Source organism: Myiozetetes cayanensis, unplaced genomic scaffold (genome assembly GCF_022539395.1).
Source record: "Myiozetetes cayanensis isolate MyiCay16 unplaced genomic scaffold, myiCay2020 scf5-8, whole genome shotgun sequence".
Taxonomy (NCBI): domain Eukaryota; kingdom Metazoa; phylum Chordata; class Aves; order Passeriformes; family Tyrannidae; genus Myiozetetes; species Myiozetetes cayanensis.
This window is the reverse complement of record NW_026087742.1, coordinates 20,892,226-20,907,887: the sequence shown is the minus strand read 5'-3', so window position 1 is coordinate 20,907,887 and position 15,662 is coordinate 20,892,226. Positions and strand designations below refer to the sequence as shown.

The following is a 15,662-nucleotide window of genomic DNA, read 5'->3' as shown; positions in this document are numbered from 1 at the left end:
GGGAGCATCTGCAGGAGGGGCGACCGGGCAGGGGCTCCCCGGGGGCGGCGGGACGGGCCCGTCCCCTGCAGCGGAGCCGGGAGGGCGGGGGGGAGACAGGACTCACGCGACAGCCGCAGCCGCCCTTGCGGGGTGACCTTCAGGGCGCTGCACAAACGCCACTGCCGCACCCTCGGCCCGGCCCGCAGGGGGTTGGAGTTTCTCTGCAGGGACACCTCTGCGATCACAATTAACCACGGTGCCTTGATCCCATGGTACCGTTACAAGACAGTTAAATTACATCTGGAAATCCAAGCATATTTGGATTTACCTCTGAACTTCCTTTTGGGTTGCAACATTATATTCCATATATTTTCTTACCCTTAAGCTACGGATACTTTAACTCCATCCTCCTGTTTTTTTGAGATCTGGGAATTGCGCTGAACGCGTATAAGATTGGCCGTTCCTTGGTACCACTTATCAGGTGCATGTTCTGGAGGTTACCTGCCAGAATGACCTAGCGTGGAATTGACCACCACCCTGCCACCCAGCCAACCTGAGCGTGTTCTTCTCAGGTGTCAAGAAGTGGCCACCATCGTCTCTTACCCTCCCTAAGCCATTAAAACTAGCAGTCAGGAGACAAGTCATAATGTGGCACCCTTCTCCAAGTGATCCATGGCTACAAACCAGAACCAGTCCCTGAAGCAACTGAGACTTGCTTTTTTAGGCTGTCAGCCTTAACTTACTGCACCCACACTAGGTCCAGACAGGCCAGATACCCTCAAGGTCACACCACCATTCATGGCACTGTCTGAGCACAGCCTCCTTAGCTTCAGGCATACAACCAGACTTCTCAAAGCCATGAAGGCTTGTGGGTTAGAGGCACAGAGAGGACATGTGCCTAGAAGGCTGTATTTAATTGGGAGTGTCTGCTTTGCTGAATGCTCACTGATACATTATACATGATCAAAGAGAGCCAGGTGTGCCACAAGGATTTGCATCCAGGGTTAGGAGAATCAGCTCTCTGTGGTGTTTATGCGACAGGAAGGAGCTGGTCAGCCACAGGGAAGAGGATAACTCGAATCCCTCTTTTCTCCTTGGTGTCTGGTCAGAGCTGGTCTTTTAAAGAAACCTGCTGATGGTGGGTGATAACAAAAGCAAACACAGACAGCAGTATCTGATACTCAAGCGAACATCATCTACGCTGCAGGGAGGACAGTATCAGTTACAAGTTAAGGCAGCTGTGATTACAATCAAGCCAATAAATAGATGAGCACTGCTGAAGGAAAAAACACCCATTTTTAACTCCCCAGACCTTAGCACAGTTGCTGCTTTCACCAACTACTCTGTTCTTCTCAGTTGCTGGGATGCCCAGTCTGCACTGGCCACTAGGGAGCTGAACCAATTCTCCTTCTAATGCTCTGGGTGCAATTTACAGCCCAGGTATATTACTCTACAGAGGGCAGCAGTTTGGGAATTATGTATAGGTGCGTGGTAGTGTCACCCAAGCATCAAACCTACTCACCAGACAACCTGTCCTTGAATGCTGTGTCTTGTGTTATCCATGGGCCAGGACCCAGTTCATCTGGTCTGCAGAGGAAAACACCACGAGTTAGTTCAAGGCACATGCAACAGCAGCAGTTGGTGCAGCCCTCTCCTACTTACCTTCTGTCTGAGAAAGGGGGTCACCCAAAATAAAACAGGGACGGGATATTCAGGGATGCTCATGGTGATACTAAAATCAGGGAAGATTTGAACAAGAATACACTCTTCCACAGCATAATTTTCTGTGACTGCAGAGAATGAGTTTGGAGAAAGCAACTACAGAGTATCTAAATAACTATCACAATTACACTGTAAACGGCCACCCAGAAACATGATCTTCCTCTGAGCACACTCACACCTTCACTACAAGCTCTAGTGGTGCTGGTGGAAGCTGAACTGCAGGAGCTCCTGGCTTCATCAATGTTTGCTCAAGGATCACCATGAAACTCTCTCCTCTTCCTGCAAGCATCTGTAATTCTGTATAAATACACAGAGAAGTCCTGTTGGATTGGCAGTGTCCAGTGATACCAAATCCTCACGACTGCACAGGTTGGGGTGTGCAGGATCTGGAATGGGCAAAAGGCCCTCCATGAGGGTTGCACACCATCCCTACAAACTTTTACACAACCAAAAACTCTGTCCCATGCATGCTCAGTACACACACTTTACTTGATGTCCGTGAATTATCCTCTCAGAATCAGCAGAATTAATAGGCAACAAGGTGCCAGATTTTATTCAAATTTACTGCTTGTTTGGCTGTGCAGATATCAATCAGGCCGTCTCTAAGGCCACTACTATATGATCTGATCTTTTAAGGTGATAAGGGCCTGAGGCAACATTGGAAACTGCCAAGAACAAAATGTGCAAAGCAATGTATGTCCAAGAGATTAGCTGCAGGATGAAGAACAGGGCTGGGGAAAGCTGTGCACCGGCACCTAGGGAGGAACAACCTACAAGATAGAAGTTGCTAAGGGTTTGTCTCACTGCCTTGAGCAGTTAGCATGTGAAGAGAACCCTGATTTTCTCCGGTGGGTTTGGGCATAGCCATCAATGATATTCCTGCTTCCTTTGGGTCTCCTGCCTTGAGAGACTGAGAGAAAGCACTTAGGGCAAGGAAAGGTGTCTCACTATGTAGCAGGAGGGTGAACAATTACTTCTAATGAAGCAGCAAAATGTAGCGCCCAGTGCAGAGCAAAACAAAGTAACGATTTGTGTGGCTTGGTGACTGTTCTGCCCATTAGTGACATTTCGAGGGGAAATGAGATTGTGCTGCTGGTGGTCACATACAGGAACTCTGGGTAATGTATGATCTAGAAATGTCTCTGATGGTGGCTGTGGATATTGCTGTGATCTGCAGCAGAAGGAGACAGGCATGCCAGGGTGGGGAGCCCCTCACAGACTGCAGGTCCAAGTGCTAACCATAAGGTGACAGAGGTGTGAGAAATGGCCTCAGAAAGTTACTATTTGTGGGCTGCCACTGCAAACACTGCCATTGGGGCTCCTCGGGCTGGCATGCCCAGGAGCTGGAAAAGGGCAGTTGGCCAAGAGCTTGGCACCAAGCCTGCATCACACTCAACAGGTGAGGAAAAAACAGGTGACAAGAGCTGCCTCAGCCCTGCAGACCACAATCAAGATGCTTGGTGTCCAAGAGGCATTTTATACTTCTCTGGGAGCTGCAAGAAGCCTTGAAGGGGAGAGGTGTAACCCTTGAGAGCTGCCCTCAGTGTCCCAGCAAGGAATGTGCTGGTGTTTGGTCCCCACAACAGCTTCTTGGTCTTACTGGACACTGCTTTAGGATTGTCCTCCAACTTTCTGCCTGGGAGGTTCAGGAGAAAGAAGCCCACTCAGTGGCTGCTACACAATTTAACACTAAACATAGTAGTCTCCCAGAACTCAGCATGACAAAAGTAGCTTTCAAGTCTTCCTTCTTTCTCTCCTTGTCCCCCTTACAGATGTGGGATCATTAGGATATAGACTTATATGCTGTAGTCCTACGAGCACAATGATTACACTTGAACAGATCAATTGTATATAGCTATGCAAGCTGAGGTAACTAAGTTCAAAAATTCACGAACTGGTAGGCACTGAGAAAGTAAATTTAAGTAGAAATAGCCTCCCCCCAAATCAAGATATGAGGCCACTATTCCTTTCTTTAATATCAGTTCAGTAGTTGTGTGGGAGTGCCTGCACTTGGCAAAATGTTGTGGAAGACAACAGCTGATAAGATAGATAAGTGACTGTAAACAGCATGTACGGATGGAAAACCCAAAAGTGTCTGAGAGGTCATTTGCCCCAAACTGATTGGAAACTGATGGAAGAGGGAAATAATCACCAGGCCTTAGCTGATTATACTAAAGAGGATGGCAACTATCAGCTGGATTAAACGGTAACCAGGGAAAGACAATTTTGAGACAAAGAATGAGTTAGTCTGACAGGCTGTATAAAAGAAACATAGAAAATGGTAATGGAGCAGGGAGAGGCCTCAGACTGTCAAAAGCCAGCCTGGTACATCATAATCTCTGTTAAGATCAGATGCAGAAGCTCCAGCACTGGCACCAACATGTGGCCTGACCCCGTGGGGTGCAGCATGTAGGGACTCACACTTTGGGACGGTGTGTGGGACCTGCTGGCACGCCTTCTCACAGCAGGTGCATTAGCTGATTGTAGGGAGTGGTGTGGAGTTGGAGTGGCCCTAGAGCTGGAGTGGCCACAACTCCAGTAGGAGCAGGGCATAAGCGGCAGGACCTGTGCTCCCAGAAGTGGCCCCCATGCCACTGACAGAGGGGTTGGTGCCTGCATGTCTGGGGATTAGTTACAAAAGTGTGTTTAGGAACTTGAAGGAATTTATTAGTGTTTTCTAAGTGTCTAACCTTGTGGTTGAACTGCTGTGTTGCTGACATAGATCCTAAATGTATAGTTCATGGATTATCCTTAATAAATCAGTATATCATTTCAATCCTGATTTGGTTTAACCTACATGAGCTGAGCCACTTTTCCCTGCCTCAGAGACCAGTTGGTGAAGGCTTTTGACCAGTCCTGGCAGGAGAAGGCCTATATGCTCAGTGATAGAAAAAAAATTCACCTCATGTTGAACTGGTGACTATGAGCAGAACAAGGGAAGGTTTCTGGGGTGGACTGGCTGGCAGTTGGAGACAGAAGAGGGAGATCCAACAGAGACAACATGCTGTGTGCCTGATGTTTGATAACTGGGATGAATACTTCTGCTGGATGGTATAGAATTCTGTTGGATGCTACAGTGAAACCTGCCAGCTATCAACACTGGAGGCAACACATGGAGGCAAAAGCAACTTGTGAAGGCAGCAGAAGTCAAATCATATTGCCAGAATTTCTCTTTTAGGCTGATACGGGAAAAACAGAGAAAATAATATGAAAATATTTCCTTACATGAAATCCACCCTATTTTCATTGGCACATCTGGAAGTGATCACCACACAGGGAAGCAGCATTATGCAGAAACTAGCTATGATGCTAGCAAGGACAGCACATGTTTTGTGGCAATGGGCACCTGGAGCCCTTAATGCAGCAGCAACCAGCTTCCTGGTATGCAGCCACCAAACTCAGGCAGCTTTGTGAACTCAGCCACAATTCTGGGGGACTGATACGAGCTTCACCCCTGCTGGTCCAAACAAAACCATGCACATTTGGCTCCTACTGGAGATAGCAGCACAGTGCACCAGTAAAACAGGTTGCCACTAGTTTTCTGTCTTGGCAGTGAGGCTTCACTCTCCACTCAGTCCTAGCCATAAACTCTATGCAGGGTTTCTGATGGCAGGTTCTATTTGGGCACCAGCCTGCTTGTCTGCTCCAGTTAGAGCCCTGCTGTCTATAGGACAAGCCAGCCTGGAACATCCAGCATGAAACCAAGTCAAAGAACAAGAAATAAATAAACTCCAAAACTATTTTGAGGCCTGCTCTAATGGAGATTAAAAACAAAATCAGACTGGAAAAACATTTCTATCTTTAGCCATAAGGAGCAAGACTTATCTAAGCAGCACCACACAGGAGCTGGCAATGGGAGTAGTAAGTTAAGGTTCGACTTGTTCCTAAACATCAGTGGGATGCTACATGATTTACAATGCCATCCAGAGGCCTTTCTCCTTATCCTCATGGGAGGTCCTTTACCTAAAACAACTCACAGATGTATGTGATAATTTTAAAGATTACTCCAGCATTGTTTGCACTAAAAGTTCTTACCAACTGAAGGTAGATGTCTCTGCAAACAGAAAAGCCTGCTGCCCACTGTGGGCTTCTTGGTGGACTTTGCTTTGGGTTGTCTGGTTCCACTGTGACATCCTGGGATGACCAACACTGCACCATCACCTGCAACACAGTGACACATAACAGGTAAAAACCAAACACATTTTCACTGGAGAATCTCTCTACAGTCCTGAACATCTTAGTTATCATGACAAAAGACATCGTGCAGCTGTGATGGAAACTGCCTGTCTTCATTCCCCTGATGTAAAATGTGGTGCTGTGGTAACCACGCTGGAGTCTGAAATTCCCTTTTCTCTTTTAACCAGTCCTGTGAACTGGAGCAGATCACACAGCTGAGAGGCATTCACATACAGGCCAAGGGAGGCAGACACACATCTAACAGGTGTTTTAAAAGCACTTTTCTCATTATAATTCTCATATAATTTCTTATTGTAATCAATAGGAGCTAAGAACCTGATCTGTGTGAATTACTTGAAAAGTTGGATGAACCTCATTTTGTGCTTTTAGCTGTGCAACAGCATGATGGGAGCTGGGCTGGGCACTTGTGTCACTGGTGTCCACAGATTGATCGGGCATTTCTCAGAAAATCTCAATTCTGGATGAATAGGACACAAGTGCTGGGCACAGGGAAGTGAATGCCATCAGCAAAACATCATGTCTGCATGAACAATGCGACAGGTAGCATGTGGCAATACTGCTGTTATTTACATGAGGCATTACTGTTATTTTTCTGTTATTTAAACCCTATTTATCAGCTGAATAACACAAACCCTTGGAGCATATAATCCTGACAAGACACCCAAGTCATCTAGAGTTTTTTGAGTTGTACTTTTTTTCTCATGGGAAACATCCCCAAAATACCAACATGCAAATCTGTTCTTCTGCATGTTAAAAAAATTCACCAGGCAACCAGGACCAGGAACTGAACAGAAATTCCTTTTTCTCCCCATCCGTATTTTCTTTTGAAAAAGCAGTCACTACTGGTAATCAAAGATTAGCCACTGTTGCCTGATATTCTAAGCACTTCACAAATGAACACTCAATATCAAAATGGTCTTAGCTAACCAGCTTTATTATAAGCGAGTTTTGGTGACCAAAAGAACAGAAGACTGGGAACACCTGGAACACGCCAAAGGTCCATTTAATCCAGTGCATCTTCTCCAGATGTGGTCAGTACCAAATATTTAGAAAAAGAGCCTAAGAAGAGGGCAAGTGACCAACGACCTCCCAGGTGCCAGTAGTCCCCCGCCTAGGGATTTCCCAAACCAGGCAGTACACTGACAGCTAAGTGAACTGGGCGTAGTCCCCACCTAATCTATGTCTCACTTCGGAGAAGCAGTTTGTATCCGGCACATTGCACCTCACCCTCCAGCTTGGTGGTGTGACTGCAGCCTCTGGAAATTCACCTGAGTGAGCCTTAGAGGCCAACAACTGCACAGAGGTGAGGGCAGTGCACAGCTGGAGCCTGCACTGGCCTGCCCACTAGTGTGTTTCATTATGGCTTAACAAGACAATTGAAAGCTATCCCTGGTCTTACTGTGTAAGTCACCACAAGCCTCAGGGGGGCCACGGATCAGCCTCCCTGTGGGGTGTGCAGTTACAAGTGAACCATAAACTTCAGTGGACATGTGGTAGTTTGCCTGATGAGTGAGGTACCTGTCTTACTGTCGTGGTGGTATTTAAGCAGTAACCCACACGTCATCACTACCAGACAACATACTAGCCTATAAGAATACATAAAGTACACTCCTTCTTCAAATGCAGCCTCCTAGACTGTGCGAATTGCCTCTCATGTTTCAGCTGAAATGACTGACTGAGGTGGCCTCCATGTCACCTGTGGTGCCTCACTGACTCACAATCTGTCCTTGCTGCACGAGGCTTGCCACATGGAAAGACACATTCTGCTAGGCACATATTTAATTTATAAGCACTAATTAATTGTCTAATGGATTGGAGAGCAAAGGTCCTGGTCTATATTGTACTCAAAATGCCATCTGGAAAGAGGCTGGCATGGTTTTTAAGATGGCTGCTCTCTTAAACCTGATACCTTTGTAAGAGAATCTTTCCCAGCATTATTGATGAGGCAGAATTAAATGATAAAGATGCATATTTTATTCTCCAGGAGAATGTTTTTGGTCACTGGGATGGTGATCAGTGCCCTGATTCCCATGACAAGCAGTGGGATGATTATCCTGTTATAAACGTAAAGCAAATAGTTTACTCAAAGAGCTTTAAATGTCATTAGTCTCTTAGAAAATGCATGTCAGTAGGTCTCATGTGACTTGGAAAGCAGTGTGGCTGTTTAATGTAACTTTTGCCTCCACTTAGGTCCACTGAGTGCCTGTGTCTGAGAGCAGCTGTCCTTATACTGACAGCCCTATTCAGGTCATGGAGGCTTTGACCTGTCTCTGAACTGACAGTCTGAAGCACTGGACAGATACTGCTGTTTCAGTTCTTCCACGTTTATCTCAGGGATCAGGTTTCCAGAAATCTGCTGCAGTTGAGTTCCCATAATGAAACGGCACAGCAAAGTCACCCACATCGGGCATTCAAAACAAGCCTGCAAATCCCCCTCTCCCCTCTTGACTTCAAAGCACATTGAAGAGTAAATGCACATACATTATTATGGCCCCATTTCTTGCTGGTAGGTCCGTGTGGGACATGGGAAGCTGGTGTCAGAAGAAAGGGCAGAACCAGCGTTCTGGCACCTTGGTTATGGCTGCATGCAGGTGACAGCCTGTCCTTGCTAGCTGGCATGTGTCTGGGAGAGGGCTGCAGCTGGGAGCCTCGCACAGAGCCACGTGCAGCTGCCCAAAGCCTGTGTCTGCTGCACTCACAGGAGAGAACTACATGTTTGGCCTCCTGCCTCCCACAGAACAAAGTGCTTTCTAGGTATTAGTGAACTGAGTCTGGCAGCATTGCTTTTCTAAGGTAGTGAAGTCCTCGTTTCATCAGAGGGAAAAACTATGGGTTTATCTACATGGACATACTCCAGAAACTTAATTTGAATGAACTTTGCAAGCTAATGAAACTTTTAAAAACTTGATTAAATCACATTAAAGCCACATGTGGGCATTTTAACTTAGGAAGAACGTTTAATTTAGCCCACCATTATTCTTACTAAAGGTGTCCACTTTGATACAGATGACTCATCTATTTGAAATCCATGCTTCTAGTTCACCTAGATGACTTTTCCCTCCATTTTCCATTGTAAAAAAGCCATTCAAGAGAGGGAAGGAACTTGTTTGGGATCATCCAAAAGAAGTGCCAGGAGCAGAACTGTGGGAGGCCAGACATACACAAGTATTCAGGTAAGAAGCTTTTCTCTCCACTGTCATTCTAGAACTGCTGGAAATGCTCTTTGCAGATCTAGCCCCACTGCACTCTTTTTCTACCCCTTACAGCTCAGGCTTTGCAACAGACCCAAACAGCAGAGGCAAGACGGGAAGAGTGAGCTAGCTAGTGTCTTGTCTGGCTCCAGGCAACACTGTGTAGAAAATTCATGAAAATGCCATGGTCCTTTGAGACTGCAGCCTAGGGATCATTTATTCTGCCCTTCCAGCATAACACAGACAGTATAATTTCATTCCATTACTTCTTCAGTCAGCCTGATAGTTTATCTTTGACTGAAACATAAAGTCAGAAATTTGCAGCAGTCAAATTTTCCAGGCATTTTGTTGGATACATGTTTTCCATTAAAACCAATTTTTCTTTTAGAAAACTACTTTTTTATAATCTTTTTTTCCCTCTGACAGACATGCCTTTGTGCAAAACCATAGTCATTGCTTTCTTGGGGATGCAGGTTTGGCCTACAGCATTTTTTTTTTTTTTAGAGGGGAAACCCCCATACCTTTCCAGGAGCATGAATGCAAATTTCTCCTAACCACAAATACCTCTCTCTTATTGTCATTGCTATGCCTAACTTCTTGAGGACATAAGAGTGAGTCCATTTTTCTACCTCAATATGCCAGCAAAGCAGTTAGAACAAGAATACCAAAGCCTGCAAGCTTTACAGGGTGATCCCAGCCTCAGGCACTCCACAGGAGCCAACAGGAGAATCTGGTGGAGAGCTTAAAGGTTTCTTCATATATAAGCCACAAATTTAGCCTTTTCTCTTGCCCCACCCAAATGGCAGAATGAGGTTGGGCAGTGCAGAGCAATTCAAATACACAGTGGAATAAAACATAAAAGTGAGCAAGACAGAAAAATTATGAATAGCATCTATAGGCTAGGTAATTCAATTGTAGTCTTAATTTGAGATTTATTTAAGTCTCAGATATCAGACCAGACTTACCATGCTGGACCATCTCCGCATTCTGGGATCATCAGTAATGTTCACAACACATAGGCAGTTTTCCAGTGCTGGATCTTCACACAATACTAAGGACAAGAGCACTGCTTCTTACCTTTTCCTAAGGCAAAAAGTGAGAAATGGGAAAAAGTGACTTGGCCTTGGCCACACGAGACAGATGTTTAGTAGAGAACTGGAGAGGAGGCAACACTCAAAATCAAACTATAGTTACACTGCATTTGGCACTATAACTCATAGACCCATCTGTCCAAAGCTCACAGGTCCACAGCAGAGCTGCACACAGTCCTCAGGTGGAGGTCTATAGACATGATCTTCTCTTGCAACACTCATAGATCCCCACCCACCCTGCCTTCCCTGTTGCCAGGATCCCTTGGGCCTAGATCTTTCCTGAGGCTGCCAGTCCTCCATCTGGAAAACTACAGTGCTCTGAAAAGCCCTGTAGAAACAATGTTGGAGTTATTAACCTCTCAGGGACCTATGCCCAGACCCTTATTACAGCACCCTTACATGAAGCTGAATAAAACAGCATATTCAACTGAGTCTATGACAAATGCATTAGTTTGCCTAATTTTCTCATTTGCCAAAGGACAGATTTGGAATTATTCTTTCTGAGCAAATGAGTTTTAGCTTTTCTCATTAGGTTTTTATAATCTACAGCGCACAGATTGGGAGGAAAGAGCTTTCAGCAATTTTGGCTAAAAATAAAATGACTAAAGGTTAAAACCCTGAGCAGGAGGGAGTGTGTCGCTGGTCCAGAGAAGTTTCCAGCCCCTTCTAACAGTCTTGACTGCATGAGGAGTTTAACATTGCCAAAAAATTGACAGAGTCAGATAAATCCTTACCCAGGTAGTGGAACAGGCTGTTAGGTCAGATACTGTGACTCACACAGACTGATCTAATGTAAATAACCAACTTAAAAGATGAAGGGCTTATCTGTACTGAACTGTCACTTTTAGCTTGGTTATGTCAATTTAGATCACTCTGGTGAGCTAACTTATGGTGACACTAGAACTGTGAAATCTCACATGGTCTGAAGCAGACACAGGGATCTATTACACAGCATGGGGCATCCTGCACACGTTTGCATCTGTCTTCTGACCTAAAGGACCATTCACTCTCCTCCAAACCACAGCACTGTGCTCTGTGTGCTGGAATTGAAGTAAGCTGAGTTGAACGCACTCTCTGAGCACATGGATGCACTATCTGAAATCGGAGGTAGGTCAAAGCCTCTCATGTGTCCTCCTCAAGCCTAAACTTTGCAATAGATGCCTACCTCTCCCAGGGGTTGCACCAAGGACACCAGACTACCACCTAGATTGAGTAGGTGCCAGCACCACACAGCTGGAGTCACAGCCAAGCTGGACTGTGTACCCTACCATCCCTGCACTGCATGATGTGTTCGAGACAGGGCTTGCCAGTACAGCAATGAAAGCCACAGCTAAGAGCACCAAAGGAATACATCCCTTAAAATGAAATGAGGTATTGAGACTTTTTTTTTTTTTTTTGGCTGACATAACTGTGTCAGCACCAGGGCTTTAACAAGCTCTTTTTTTCACACTCCTATCCAGCTCAGCTTCACAAGCGAAGTAGTGAAATGTAGGCCGAATGCTCTGCAGAGCCAGCTAATCCTTTTTATTCATATGAGAGCAATCAAATATATACGATTGATCATAGGTAGTGAATGTTGCAGCCCATGGACAACGAAAGCAGAACACGCTTCACTGTCTGCTTGTTCTTGGGAAAGTGGGACACGTGTTTGCTTGTGCACAATCCAGAGCATGGACGGGCCTTTGGGAACTCAGAGAGAAGGCCACTCTCACACACCTCCACACAGCATCGCCTGCCTTGCCCCAGACTGCAGCTCTGGGACACTGGCCCAGAGGTTGCTGGTTGTGACCAAAGCTCACACACAAGGGGCACGCATGAGGGAACAGTGGGAGAAGGAGAGGACCTGTTGCAGATCCAGGGCAGCCCTTCCACACAAAGGCACACACAGCATGCTGGTCCCCAGACTGCTGTTTGTCACACCACATGTGACAGAGGAAACGAGACTTAAGGAAGATGATGCCACTTGCAGTGTATATCCTATGGCAGTTGAGCTGTAATTCTTTGTCTGTACAATGTTAGAAAGCGGGGGTGGTGTTTTTAAAGATATTTTCTATACTGCAGCTAAGAATGGCAGGTTTCACAATGAAGCTGTTGTTCAATTAAACGTGAATCAGTGTGTTTGCAGACCTGCCTGAGATAGGGAAGTAATAAAACAAAGACACTAGGACTTATCAGTAATTCTTACCATTCCTTAATGATGTTTCTAATCTGTGCCTTTGACCCTTCAGTAATTCTGCTTGGTTCTCTGCTGCTGTAACATTTAGAAAGTAACTGAAAATTTTATGCCAGTTGTTAGCTTATCATGTTTGCTTTATGACAGCCCGAGACAAAGGCCAGTATATCATAAAATAAAAGTCCAACTCCATATTTAGACTTCTGAGTAAAAGACTTGAATCTGAAATGAGCTCACAATCTCTCTCACTGCTTTTAATAGAAACTCAAGGGTTCCTGAAAAATCAAGTCTTTTATCAGACCTTCAGATATGGTCTTGGGGACATGGCTTTTTGTGCAAATCATAGGCACAGGCCTTCAGTGAACTCCATGCCATTAGTACAGGTATTGGGCAGGGACCAATGGACCTCATGAAGATATTTGTGCTTTTACTTTCAAATCACTTGAGGGACAGCTTTGTATTCTGTCAGGCTGGCTTAGCCCTAGAGGTTGGATTACCAGAGACTTCTGTTGGCCTATATATGGGTCTGGACAGCAAAGAGGAGTGAGCTGCCTTGCTGGCATCAGTCCTGCAGCAAAGCCCTGTTTTCTGCCTGTGAGTTACAGGCTGGTATGGAGCACAGCCTCGACACACATCATCTCCAAAGCAGAAACACCTGCCTGGTAAAACTCACTAGTGCTAGAAAAGTGTTTGTACAAAGCTGTGGCTGAAAGACAAGCTCTTCTGACTACATCTGCTCTCTGAGCAAGCATGGTCACCCTCATATATCAGTGCTCTACACTGGCAAAGCTTTCACTTCTAAGAAGAGGCAAGAGTTAAAACATTGGCAGACCTATTCATGCTATTGTAATGCTATTTAAAATTAGGCAGTTACATTGGTATGGACCTGGTTAAGTGAAAAACCACCTCCCCTTGACACATATGCATAACCGCCACAATTGCACAGGCATTCAGCTATAGCTGAGGTACAGCTTGAAAAGTCATGGTGACTTCTGGGCAGTTTGCTCACATGGCAGGATCACGCAGAAGAAACAGCATAAAATAAAGTTATGAGGTGGCAGATTCAAAGCTCACAAAAGGAAGCACTTCATCAAATGCATAATTAAATTCTGAAGCTTGTTGCCAACGGTGCTATGGATGCTTAAAATAGATTTTAAAAATGATTTTACAAAGTTGTGGACAGATCTATTAAGTGCTATTAAACAGCAAGATTCTAGGAAGATTTCAGGAACCCACAGCCTGGCAACTACACCAGAGAATTACCACTACATGCTTGCCTTTTTCATACAGTTTTCTCTAAACATCTGCTATCAACCACTGATGAAGAGAGGATACTAGAGCAGACAGACATATAGAGTGATCTAAATGTGCCCATTTTTCATTTAAAACTTCCTGTGTTGGTACTGATTTACCTTAATGATGAGGGTTGTTAACCGCAAGGGTTCACCAACTGTTTTATAAGTAGCTGAGCCATCCAAGCAGCCTAGGCAACCTCTTCAAGGGACCAGCTCTAAATCAGTCAGGAGATAGTCATGCCATGTTCTCTCCAGGTTAATTTATCTGGCTGTTCCCCACCGGCAGGTAGAACTTCTCAGGCACTTAGTTCACCTGTTGCAGGCATACCCTAAGGGGTTCACCCAACTTGGATGCAAAGTATTGCATCAGGCAAAAAGATTCCAGGTCTCCCAAGTGCTTTGCTGGCACCCAAACACCTGATTTGTTGTTCTTCTCAACTCAGGAGATAAGTGTAGGAGAAGGAGAAGGAGGTAAAATAGGCAAGAAATAATAATTGTGCAATTGGCTAAAAGAATATTGCAAACTTTTATAGGTTGGCATATCACCACTCCCCCACCCCATCCCTGAGGTTTACAGGGCACACCTCACTTTGATGGCCTTCTCTGTTAGTGTGAGCAGTCCTCTCTGCACAGAAAACTGAACATGCCTGGGAATTGTGCTGCAATAGTGGTCATTACTGCTGGTATACATGAGGTCAAACTCTGTTCTAGCAAGGAATTTGTCCTCTGAGCTGTAACACGGGTTGGACTTGGGTACACAGGTGAGACAAAAACATGCAGTAACATGGTTAGCAGAGAACTGGGCTGTAACATGACCCCTTGGCATAGAGATCCGCCTGCGTAAATGCCACTTCGGGCATGACAGATGGAGGGAAAGGAGTTTCCAATGCTGGTACATTTTGCTATTGCTCACAAATGTAACAGATCCCAGTCTGCTGTGATTCCTCAGAGTTTTCCCTGAACCACTGTAACATATTACTATGTGCTACTTGGCCCCACGGGTAGGAAAACCCTGAGGTAACTCCTCAGGGAACATCACTGGGAAAGGCAGGTTTTATTTCTGGTTCTGCCCTAGGATTTCTCATCATTGTTTAGGAAACTGAAGAGGTGACATCTGTGTGTGTCCACTTCTCTCCTGTAAAGCAGGGCTTACAGCAATTTTTAGCCCCTTAGGAATGTGAGAAAAATGCAAAGATTTGAGGGAAGCTGTGAGGTACTCAGATTTGGTGGTACCAGAGACCACGACATTACGTGAGACAGGCAAGCCCTGTGTATGGCACCTGATGAGAGGAACCAGGATGAGCAACTGAAGCTCACCCTGCCTATGGAAGACTTCCTGCACGAGTTGAGGTATATCCAGACTTTTGTCTCTTCCACTGTGCTCAAACTTTGCCCTAGGATGGCAGCAGAACAGATTGCTGACCTGTGTAACACCAGGCCTATAGCTCAGTATCCCATCTAGGAGGGCACTCTGTACCAGCATCACAAGCACCTTGTCCTGGCACAGCTGCAGAGCCCAACATCAAAATTTCCCACCTCCAGGTCACTGCTGGGAAGATTACAGTTTCTTAAGATTTCCCCAAATAACCACAAAAGTGCATGTTCCAGAACAGATTGTTCTACCTCAAGCCATGTGGTTATTTCTTCTAGCAGTGGGCACTGGGGGAGCTACTTTATCACAAGCTGCAGCAGGGCTGAACTGTTTCCTGATGTTGATTAAGGAAATAAAAGTCACCAAACACAGTTCTTCCTGAATCCCTTGTGTGAAGCTCTTCCTCTCTGCATGCTCCCCACTGATTGTGCTGCTTTGCCAAGCCTTTTTAAGGCTTCTCCATTGTTCTTCGAGTGCTGTCAATCAATCATGGTTGCCTGTGCATGCTGGCAAGCTTTGCAAAGGCAAATATGCAATTGAGATCCTTAATTAACACCATGTAAGGTTCAGATGTATTCACTGGGGAAGGGACATGTGAAAGAAATCAAGGAAGAAACAGAGCAGAATGGGGGGAGGGGG

The 15,662-nt window shown here is 45.4% G+C and overlaps 1 long non-coding RNA gene across 1 annotated transcript in view; it reads right to left on the bottom strand.

Moving 5' to 3' along the window:
* Positions 1 to 1,506: 1,506 nt before the first annotated feature.
* LOC126648926 (uncharacterized) overlaps positions 1,507 to 15,662 on the bottom strand; it is a 281,474-nt gene continuing 267,318 nt past the window's right edge. The window contains exons 2-4 of the long non-coding RNA XR_007630932.1: positions 10,058 to 10,175; positions 5,740 to 5,865; positions 1,507 to 1,569 (exon numbers count right to left, since the gene is read on the bottom strand). This is a non-coding gene — a long non-coding RNA (uncharacterized LOC126648926). The remainder of the gene's footprint in view (positions 1,570 to 5,739; positions 5,866 to 10,057; positions 10,176 to 15,662) is intronic.